General features: G+C 38.6%; 1 non-coding gene across 1 annotated transcript; it reads right to left on the bottom strand.

The window, feature by feature from the left end:
• Positions 1 to 1,233: 1,233 nt before the first annotated feature.
• LOC148576498 (small nucleolar RNA R71) lies at positions 1,234 to 1,341 on the bottom strand. The gene has a single exon (XR_015903436.1). It is a non-coding gene; the product is annotated as a small nucleolar RNA R71 (small nucleolar RNA).
• Between the last annotated feature and the right edge of the window lie 10,849 nt (positions 1,342 to 12,190).

Below are 12,190 nucleotides of genomic sequence, written 5' to 3'. Positions count from 1 at the left end.
TCTTGACATTCAAAGTGTTCTTGCATGCATCATGTGTTTTTATCTTGAATTTTTATGTTTTGCATTATTTTTATGTTTTTCTCTCTCTTCATTAAAAATTCAAAAATAAAAAAAAAATATCTTTTCCTTATTTTTCTCATAAATTTTGAAAATTTGAATTGATTTAGTCATAAAGTTTTAAAATTTAATTGTTTCTTATTAGTCAAGTCAAATTTTCAATTTAAAAATTCTATCTTTTTCAAATCTTTTTCAAAATAAAATTTCAATCATATTTTTTTCAAAATCAATTTCAAAATCTTTTCTAACTTCTTATCTTTTCCAAATTTATTTTCAAATATTTTTTCAATTAACTACTTAACTTTTTGTTTGATTTTAAAAGTTTTCTATTTCAATCATATCTTTTTCAAAACCACCTAACTAATTTTCTCTCTCTAATTTTCGAAAATTCCTCCCCACTTTTTGAAAATTCCTTTTTAATTAACTAATTGTTTTAAAATTCAATTTTTTTTTTTAATTTTTGAATTCTAACTAATAATTAAAATAAAAACAAAAATATTTTTCCTTTTATTTTAATTTAAATTTCGAATTTTTCTCTTCTCTTTCTTCTATTCTTCTCTTCTTCTACTCACATAAAGGAATCTCTATACTGTGACATAGAGGATTCCTCTTCTTTTCTGTTCTCTTCTTTTTTATATGAGCAGGAACAGGGATAAAGACATTCTTATTGAAGCTGATCCTGAGCCTGAAAGGACTCTTAAGAGGAAATTAAGAGAAGCTAAAGCACAACCCTCTGGAGAGGATCTGACAGAAATTTTCAAAAAAGAAGGAGACATGGCCGAACCCAATAACAATGGTAGAGATGCAAGGAAGATGCTTGGTGACTTTATTGCACCCTCCTCTAACTTCTATGGAAGAAGCATCTCAACTCCTGCCATTGGAGCAAACAACTTTGAGCTTAAGCCTCAATTAGTTTCTCTGATGCAGCAGAATTGCAAGTTTCATGGACTTCCATTGGAAGATCCTCATCAGTTCTTAGCTGAATTCTTACAAATCTATGACACTGTCAAGACCAATGGAGTTGATCCTGAGGTCTACAGGCTTATGCTTTTCCCTTTTGCTGTAAGAGACAGAGCTAGAACATGGTTGGATTCACAACCTAAGGAAAGCTTGAACTCTTGGGAAAAGCTGGTCAATACTTTTCTGGCCAAATTCTTTCCACTTCAAAAGATGAGCAAGCTTAGAGTGGAAATCCAAACCTTCAGACAGAAGGAAGGTGAGTCCCTCTATGAAGCTTGGGAAAGATATAAGCAATTGATCAAAAGGTGTCCTACTGACATGCTTCCAGAATGGAGCATCATATATATATATATATATATATATATATATATATATATATATTCTTTGATGGTCTATCTGAGTTGTCAAAAATGTCATTGGACCATTCTGCAGGAGGATCTCTTCATCAGAAAACCCCTGCAGAAGCTCAGAAACTTATTGAAATAGTTGTAAATAACCAGTTCATGTACACCTCTGAGAGGAATCCTGTGAACAATGGGACGCCTCAAAAGAAGGGAGTTATTGAGATTGATACTCTGAATGCCATATTGGCTCAGAACAAAATATTAACTCAACAAGTTAATATGATTTCTCAGAGTTTGAATGGATTGCAAGCTGCATCCAACAGTACTAAAGAAGCATCTTCTGAAGAAGAAGCTTATTATCCTGAGAATCCTGCAATGGCAGAGGTGAATTACATGGGAGAACCCTATGGAAACACCTATGATCCTTCATGGAGAAATCATCCAAATTTCTCATGGAAGGACCAACAAAAATCTCAACAAGGCTTCAATAATAATGGTGGAAGAAATAGGTTTAGCAATAGCAAGCCTTTTCCATCATCTTCTCAGCAACAGACAGAGAATTCTGAACAGAGCCATTCTGGCCTGGCAACCATAGTCTCTGATCTATCCAAGACCACACTAAGTTTCATGAATGAAACAAGGTCCTCCCTTAGAAATTTGGAGGCACGGGTGGGTCAGCTGAGTAAGAAGATTACTGAAACTCCTCCCAGTACTCTCCCAAGCAATACAGAAGAAAATTCCAAGAGAGAGTGCAAGGCCATAACCATTACCAACATGGCCAAACCTGGAGAGAGTGAGGAGGACGTAAGCCTAATAAACCACTATTTTATGGTTTATCTTGTGCTCAATTGAGTGGATTTTATCAACTCTTTACCCACTTATTCATACTATTTGCATGTTTTACATTTTCCTTCCTGGTTTTGTGCTATGATTGAAAACATGCTTCTTTGATCTTATATTTGCTTATTATTAATCCTCTCTTATTACCATTAGATGCCTTGATATGTGTGTTAAGTGTTTTCAGAGATTACAGGGCAGGAATGGCTCAGAGGATGGAAAGGAAGCATGCAAAAGTGGAAGGAATACAAGAAGTTGGAGAAACTGCTAAGCTGTCCAGCCTGACCTCTTTGCACTCAAACGGCTATAACTTTAGCTACAGAGGTCCAAACAATGCGGTTCTAGTTGCGTTGGAAAGCTGACGTCTGGGGCTTCAATTTGATATATAATTTGCCATAGCTGCCCCAACGCCAGGCGACGCGAACGCGTGGATCACGCGGATGCGTGACCTGGCAGGAAAGCAATCCGCGCAGCCGCGTGGACGACGCCTCTGCGTCACTTGCCCGCGATCTGAACGTAACAGAAATCATAGGGGGCGATTTCTGGGCTGCTTTTCACCCAGTTTTCAGCCCAGAACACACAGATTAGAGGCTATAAAGTGGGGGAATACATCCATTCATAGGAGAGCTCGCCAATTTTCACTTTCCATGATTTATATTTAGTTTGAGAGAGGTTCTCCCCTCTCTCTCTTAGGATTAGGATTAAGATTTAGGACTTCTCTTAGTTTTTAAGAGTGACTCTCGATCCAGGTTTAGTATTTACTTTAATTTATGTTTCTATGCTACTTTTACTTTAATGCTTTTATTCGTATCTATAAATGTTGCCAACTTGACTTATGAACCCTTTCCATGTTATGATTTGAATTAATGATTATTTGAGGTATTTCAGTTATTGATTGCTTTCTCTTTAATTTAAGTTATTATTGCTTCCCATCTAAGGACATTTTTATTCCAACAATTTTACTTTTCCCTTTTTGGTCTTGGTTAAGAAATCAGTAACTCAACATTATTAAACTCAGCATAATTGATAATCGTTATCTTGCTAATTGAACTGAACTTCAATAATTCCAACTTTTTCTTAGGAAATAAATAGGATTCGAAGGTCAAACTAATTAGTCCCTTGACTTTCCTTTGCTTTAGTAAAGGTTAACTAAGTGGAATTTAGATTCAACTTTCACTATTGTTGAGAGGGATAATTAAGTTGGACTTCCAATTTCTCTTACCTTGCGAAAAGTTGCTTTACAGTATTTATTTATTTTAATTGCCCTTTACTCTACTTGTCATTCAAATTACTTGCTTCTCACCTTCTAAACCCCGATTACAACCTTTATAGCCAATAATAAGAACATACTTCCTTGCAGTTCCTTGAGAATACGACCCGGGGTTTGAATACTCGGTTAACAATTTTTAAGGGGTTTGTTACTTGTGACAACCAAAACGTTTGTACGAAGGGATTTCTGTCGGTTTAGAGACTATATCTACAACGCGACTATTTTTATGAACTTCTTTACTGGCGAAAATCCTAACATCAGAGTCCCAGTGAGAAAATCCTCATGGGACATCCTCTGGACAGAAAGGAGTTTCCCTTTGAGGAGCCAAAGGAATCTGAGGCTCATATAGAGACCATAGAGATTCCATTGAACTTTCTTCTGCCATTCATGAGCTCTGATGAATATTCTTCATCTGAAGATGATGAAGACATCACTGAAGAGTAAGTTGCTAAATATCTAGGAGCAATCATGTAGCGGAATGCCAAGTTATTTGATAATGAGACTTGGGAGGATGAACCCCCTTGCTCACCTATGAACTGAATACATTAATGAGGCAGACATTACCTCAGAAGAAACCAGATCCCGAAAAATTCTTCATACCTTGTACCATAGGCACCATGACCTTTGAGAAGGCTCTGTGTGACCTGGGATCAGGGATAAACCTCATGCCACTCTCTGTAATGGAGAAACTAGGAATTTTTGAGGTACAAACTGTAAGAATCTCACTAGAGATGGCAGAAAAATCAATGAAACAGGCTTATGGACTAGTAAAGGACGTGCTAGTGAAGGTTGAAGGCCTTTACATCCCTGCTGATTTCATAATCCTAGACACTGGGAAGGTTGAGGATGAATCCATTATCCTTGGCAGACCCTTCCTAGTCACAGCAAAAGTTGTGATTGATGTTGACAGAGGAGAGTTGGTCCTTAAGTTGAATGAGGACTACCTTGTATTCAAGACTCAATGTTCTCCTTCTGTAACCATGGAGAGGAAGCATGAAAAGCTTCTCTCAATACAGAGTCAAACAAAACCACCCCCACATTCAAACTCTAAGTTTGGTGTTTGGAGGCCACAACCAAAATCTAAGTTTGGTGTTAGGAGGCCACAACCAAACTCTAAGTTTGGTGTTGAGAGGCCCCAACCCTGCTCTGATTATCTGTGAGGCTCCATGAGAGCTCACTGTCAAGCTATTGACATTAAAGAAGTGCTTATTGGGAGGCAACCCAATGTTATTTAATTATATCTATTTATTTTCCATTGTTATCTTATGTTTTCTGTAGGTTGATGATCATGTGAAGTCACAAAAACAACTGAAAAATCAAAAACAAAATGAAAAACAGCATTAAAAATAGCACACCCTGGAGGATAAGCTTACTAGTGTTTAAACGCCAGTAAGAAGCATCAGACTGGCGTTTAACGCCAGAAAGAAGCATCAAGCTTGCGTTAAACGCCAGAAACAAGCACCAACTTGGCGTTAAATGCCAATAAAGGGAGAAAAGCTGGCGTTTAATGCCAGAAACAAGCAGCAGTCTGGCGTTAAACGCCAGAAGTGCACTCTAAGGGCGTTTTACATGCCTAAATGGAGCAGGGATGATAAGTCCTTGACCCCTCAGGATCTGTGGACCCCACAGGATCCAAACTTACCCTACCTCTTCTTCTCTCTTCTTCACACCTTTTCATAATACTCTTCCCTAAATACCCTTCACCAATCACCTCCATATCTCTTCCCAAATACCCGTCACCAATCACCTCATTCACTCTCCCCCAAAAACCCCATCTCTCCTTTAATTTCACACATCACAAACACCTTATACCCTCTTGGCCGAACCCTACACCAACCCTCCATCTCTTCCATTATTTCTTCTTCTACTCTTTTCTTTCTTCTTTTGCTCGAGGACGAGCAACCATTCTAAGTTTGGTGTGGTAAAATCATTGCTTTTTTTTTCTATAACCATTTATGGCACCTAAGGCTGGAGAAACCTCTAGAAAGAGGAAAGGGAAGGCAATAAATTCCACCTTCGAGTCAAGGGAGATGGAAAGATTCATCTCAAAGGTCCATCAAGACCACTTCTATGAAGTTGTGGCCAAGTCATCTGTACCCTATGCAATTCAGCTGGAATTGTCATAGAGGAAGATATCCTCATTGAAAGAGACAAGCCCATCACTAAGAAAAGGATGGAGCAAACAAGAGAGCCCACTCATGGACCTCAATAAGAGCATGAGGGAATTCCTCATCATGAAATCCCTGAGATGCCTCAAGGGATGCACTTTCCTCCACAAAACTATTGGGAGCAAATCAACACCTCCTTAGGAGAACTAAGCTCTAACATGGGACAATTAAGGGTGGAGCACCAAGAGCGTTCCATCCTCCTCCATGAAATTAGAGAAGACCAAAGAGCCATGAAGGAGGAGCAACAAAGGCAAGGAAGAGACATTGAGGAGCTAAAGCACTCCATAAAATCTTCAAGAAGAAGAACTAGTCGCCATCACTAAGGTGAACCCGTTCTTTTTTTCCATGTTCTTTATTTTTCTGTTTTTCGTTTACTATGCTTTATGTTTTATTTATGTTTGTGTCTTATTACATGATCACTAGTGTCTAAGTGTCTATGCCTTAAAGCTATGAATGTCCTATGAATCCATCACCTTTCTTAAATGAAAAATGTTTTAATTACAAAAGAACAAGAAGTACATGAATTTTGAATTCATCCTTGAAATTAGTTTAATTATTTTGATGTGGTGACAATACTTTTTGTTTTCTAAATGAATGCTTGAACAGTGCATATGTCTTTTAAATTTGTTGTTTATGAATGTTAAAATTGTTGGCTCTTGAAAGAATAATGAAAAAGGAGAAATGTTATTGATAATCTGAAAAATCATAAAATTGATTCTTGAAGCAAGAAAAAGCAGTGAAGAACAAAGCTTGCGAAAAAAGAAAAAAAATGGCAAAATAAAAGAAAAAGAAAAAAGCAAGCAGAAAAAGCCAAGAACCCTTTAAACCAAAAGGCAAGGGTAAAATAAAAAGGATCCAAAGCTTTGAGCATTAATGGATAGAAGGGCCCAAGGGAATAAAACCTGGCCTAAGCGGCTAAACCAAGCTGTCCCTAACCATGTGCTTGTGGCGTGAAGGTGTCAAGCCAAAAGCTTGAGACTGAGCGGTTAAAGTCGTGATCCAAAGCAAAAAGAGTGTGCTTAAGAACCCTGGACACCTCTAATTGGGGACTCTAGCAAAGCTGAGTCACAATCTGAAAAGGTTCACCCAGTTATGTGTATGTGGCATTTATGTATCCGGTGGTAATACTGGAAAATAAAGTACTTAGGGCCACGGCCAAGACTGATAAAGTAGCTGTGTTCAAGAATCAACATACTAAACTAGGAGAATCAATAACACTATCTGAATTCTGAGTTCCTATAGATGCCAATCATTCTGAACTTCAAAGGATAAAGTGAGATGCCAAAACTGTTCAGAGGCAAAAAGCTACTAGTCCCGCTCATCTAATTGGAGCTAAGTTTCATTGATATTTTAGAATTTATAGTATATTCTCTTCTTTTTATCCTATTTGATTTTCAGTTGCTTAGGGACAAGCAACAATTTAAGTTTGGTGTTGTGATGAGCGGATAATTTATACGCTTTTTGGCATTATTTTTAGCTAGTTTTTAGTATGAATTAGTTATTTTTTAGTATATTTTTATTAGTTTTTAAATAAAAATCATATTTCTGGACTTTACTATGAGTTTGTGTGTTTTTCTGTGATTTCAGGTATTTTCTAGTAGAAATTGAGGGACTTGAGCAAAAATATGATTCAGAGGCTGAAAAAGGACTGCAGATGCTGTTGAATTCTGACCTCCCTACACTCGAAATGGATTTTCTTGAGCTACAGAAATCCAATTGGCGAGCTCTTAAATGCGTTGGAAAGTAGACATCCAGGGATTTCTAGAAATATATAATAGTCCATACTTTGCCCGAGTTTTGACGACTCAAACTGGCGTTCAAACGCCAACTTCCTGACCTATTCTAGAGTTAAACGCCAGAAACAGGTTGCAAATCAGAGTTAAACGCTAGAAACAGGCTACAACCTGGCGTTTAACTCCAAAAATAGTCTCTACACATGAAAGCTTAATGCTCAGCCCAAGCACACACCAAGTGGTCCCTGGAAGTGGATTTCTGCATCATTTACTCATTTCTGTAAACCCTAGTTACTAGTTTAGTATAAAAACTACTTTTAATAATTTATTTTACATCTCTAGAACACATTATGTAAGTTTTACATTCTGAGACCTCCATGGGAGGCTGGCCACTCGGCCATGTCTACCTTATTTTTATTTATGTATTTTCAACGGTGGAGTTTCTATACCCCATAGATTAAGGTATGGAGCTCTGCTGTTCTTCATGAATTAATACAAAGTACTATTATTTTTCTATTCAATTCAAGCTTATTCTTATTCCAAGATATTCACTCGCACTTCAACCTGTTGAATGTGATGATCCGTGACACTTATCATCATTCTCACCTATGAACGCGTGCCTGACAACCACTTCTGTTCTATCTGCAATAGCTTGAGTGTGTATCTCTTAGCCTCCTGGTTCATGATCAAAGTCTTCATGGTATAGGCTAGAATTATTGGCGGCCATTCCTGAGATCTGGAAAGTCTAAACATTGTCTGTGGTATTCCGAGTAGGATTTGGGAAGGGATGACTTTGACAAGCTTTAAACTCGCGAGTGTTGGGCATAGTGACAAACGCAAAAGGATCAATAGATCCTATTCCAACATGATCGAGAACCAACAGATGATTAGCCATGTGGTGTGGTGCACGAATTATGAATCGCACTTTTCACAATGCGTACCACTAACCAGCAAGTGCACTGGGTCGTCCAAGTAATACCTTACGTGAGTAAGGGTCGAATCCCACGGAGATTGTTGGTTTGAAGCAATCTATGGTTATCTTGTAAATCTTAGTCAGGAAGTCAATTATGTTTATCAGTTGAATTGCGAATAACCAGGAGAGCATAAATTAAAGGTTACTTGTTGTGCAGTAATTGAGAATATGTTGGAGTTTTGGAGATGCTTTGTCTTTTGAATCTCTGCTTTCCTCTGTCTTCTTGTTCACGCACGCACGTCCTCCTATGGCAAGCTGTGTGTTGGTGGATCACCGTTGTCAATGGCTACCTTCCATCGTTCCAATGAAAACTACGCTCACGCGCTCTGTCACAGCACGGCTAATCACTGGTTGGTTCTCGATCCGGTTGGAATAGGATTTACTATCCTTTTGCGTATGTCACTAACGCCCAGCCTTCAGGAGTTTAAAGCTCGTCACAGTCATTCAATCCTTGAATCCTACTCGGAATACCACAGACAAGGTTTAGACTTTTCGGATCCTCATGAATGCCGCCATCAGTTCTAGCTTATACCACAGAGATTCTGATTAAGGAATCTAAGAGATACTCATTCAATCGTATATATAACGGAGGTGGTTGTCGGGCACACGTTCATGAATTGAGGAAGGTGATGAGTGTCACAGATCATCACCTCCATCACAGTTAAGCGCGAATGAACATCTTAGATAGGAACAAGCGTGTTTGAATGGAAAACAGGAATACTTGCATTAATTCATCGAGACACAGCAGAGCTCCTCACCCCCAACGATGAGGTTTAGAGACTCATGCCGTCAGAGAATACAAATTTTAGATCTAAAATGTCATGAGATACAAAATAAGTCTCTAAAAGTTGTTTAAATACTAAACTAGTAGCCTAGGTTTACAAAAAATGAGTAGACTATGATGGATGATGCAGAGATCCACTTCTGGGGCCCACTTGGTGTGTGCTGGGGCTGAGATTTAAGTGAGTCACGTACAGAGGCCATTTGTGGAGTTGAACGCCAATTTTTGTGCCAGTTTGGGCGTTCAACTCCAGCTTTTGATCCTTTTCTGGCGCTGGACGCCAGAATTGGGCAGAGAACTGGCGTTGAACGCCAGTTTACGTCATCTATCCTTGTGCAAAGTATGTACTATTATATATTGCTGGAAAGCCCTGGATGTCTACTTTCCAACGCAATTGGAAGCATGCCATTTCGAGTTCTGTAGCTCCAGAAAATCCACGTTGAGTGCAGGGAGGTCAGAATCCAACAGCATCAGCAGTCCTTTTTCAGCCTGAATCAGATTTTAGCTCAGCTCCCTCAATTTCAGCCAGAAAAATACCTGAAATTACAGAAAATCACACAACTCATAGTAAAGTCCATAAATATGAATTTTTCCTAAAAACTAATGAAAATAGACTAAAAACTAACTAAAACATACTCAAAACTATATGAAATTAACCCCAAAAAGCGTATAAAATATCCGCTCATCACAACACCAAACTTAAACTGTTGCTTGTCCTCAAGCAACTAGACAAATAAAATAGAAGACTAATATGTTGAGAAGTAATAATATCTCAGAGTTTTTGATTGAAGCTCAGATTCTAATTAGATGAGCGGGACTAGTAGCTTTTTGCTTCTGAACAGTTTTGGCATCTCACTTTATCCATTGAAGCTCAGAATGATTGGCATCTATAGGAACTTAGAATTTAGATAGTGTTATTGATTTTCTTAGTTCAGTGTGATGATTCTTGAACACAGCTTCTTTATGAGTCCTGGCCGTGGCCCTAAGCACTTAATTTTCCAGTATTACTACCGGATACATAAATGCCACAGACACATAATTGGGTGAACCTTTTTCAGATTGTGACTCAGCTTTGCTAAAGTCCCCAATTAGAGGTGTCCAGAGTTCTTAAGCACACTCTTCTTTTACCTTTTGGATCTTGACTTTAACCGCTTAGTCTCAAGTTTTCACTTGACACCTTTACGCCACAAGCACATGGTCAGCTTGGTTTAGCCACTTAGACCAGGATTTTATTCCTTTAGGCCCTCCTATCCACTAATGCTCAAAGCCTTGGGATCCCTTTTATTTTCCCTTGCCTTTTGGTTTTAAGGGTTATTGGCTTTTTCTGCTTGCTTTTTCTTTTTCTTTCTCTCTCTTTTTTTTTCTGCAAGCTTTGTTCTTTGCTGCTTTTTCTTGCTTCAAGAATCATTTTTATGATTTTTCAGATTATCAATAACATGTCTCATGTTCATCATTCTTTCAAGAGCCAACATATTTAACAGTCTTAAACAACAAATTCAAAAGACATAAGCACTGTTCAAGCATTCATTCAGAAGACAGAAAGCATTGCCACCACATTTAACTAATTAGAATTTCTTTTATTAAAACTCGAAATTTTATTGCCTCTTATTCAAAAGATCTACTACTTTATTCATGTTTGCTGATGATGAGAAAAATAAATTATAGCTTAATTGGAGATAAAATCAAAATAGATACTAATTACTACTATATGACTCCTAAGGTAAACTTCTATAAGGACACTGTCACAGAGTTAAGGCAGAAATTGGAAATTAACAACCTTTATTCTGGGGGAACGGGGGTTCCTCTGATCCTTGGGGTGCTTGGTCCTACAAGAGAAGACTTTTGGCGCTTCAATTCCCTTAAGTCACGCCCCTGCTCCTCTTGTTCTTTAAACATATAGGTCAGCATTTGACTGTGTTCCTTCTGTTCTTTTATTATTTGCTCCATAGCTTCCCAGTATCTTGGTAACGGACGTCTCAAGATACTCCCAGTATTCAGATTGAGGGATCTCTGGGAGGAATTCCTATGCTCTCTTCTCGATGGGATCCTCCTGTGCTTGTTGTTTTTCCATTGATGCTTTGGTGATTGGCTTTTCAATTAGGATATATTCAGTTATTCCCATCCTTACTCCAGCGTCCTTGCAGAGCAGAGAAATCATGCTTGGATAAGCCAACCTGGCCTCTTTAGAATTTTCGTTAGCAATTTTGTAGAGTTCAGTTGAAATCAGCTGATGAACCTCCACTTCCTTCCCTATCATGATGCAATGGATCATCACTGCTCTTTTAACTGTGACTTCAGAACGGTTGCTAGTGGGCAACAGAGAACGCCCAATGATGTCCAGCCATCCTCTGGCGACTGGTTTGAGATCCTCTCTCTTGAGTTGATTTGGGACACCCTTTGTGTTGGTGGTCCACCTGGCTCCAGGGATACATATATCCTCTAGAATCTTATCCAGGTCAATGTCTGCTCTCATCATCCTCCTGTTGAAGGAATCTGGATCATCCTTTAGCTGAGGTAGCTTTAAGATCTCTCTGATCTTGTCAGGGGTGGTATGAACAATCTTCCCTCTGACCATGGTCCGAAATTCATAGAAGGCAGTCCCAGATAGTTTTTGCTTGTCAGTCTGCCACATATTAGCATAGAACTCCTGGACCATGTTCCTTCCTACTTTCGTTTCAGGATTAGCTAAGACTTCCCAGTTCCTGATTCGAATTTGCTCCTGGATCTCCGGATATTCATCTTCTTTCAGATCGAATCTAACTTCCGGGATCACTGATCTCAGACCCATTACTTTAAGATAATGGTCTGAATGTTCTTTAGATAAGAACTTCCCTTGATTCCAAAGTGGTTTTGGAACGCTCTCTTTCTTGCCTCTTGGAGTGGGTTGTTTTCCTTTAGGAGCCATGATCTTAGTGATCTCGGATAAACACACCAAACTTAGAGGTTTGCTTGTCCTCAAGCAAAAGAAAAGAAAGGAGAGGGATAGAAGGAGAGCTAGGTGCAATTGTTGATGGAGGAAGAGGGAGGCCGAACCCAAATTTAAAGGGATGGGGGGGTGGGTTTTCGA

This window comes from Arachis ipaensis, chromosome B1 (assembly GCF_059453495.1).
Source record: "Arachis ipaensis isolate K30076 ecotype BB chromosome B1, ASM5945349v1, whole genome shotgun sequence".
NCBI classification, from domain to species: Eukaryota; Viridiplantae; Streptophyta; class Magnoliopsida; order Fabales; family Fabaceae; genus Arachis; species Arachis ipaensis.
The sequence above is the reverse complement of the archived record's forward strand: the minus strand, read 5'-3'. Positions and strand labels throughout refer to the sequence as shown.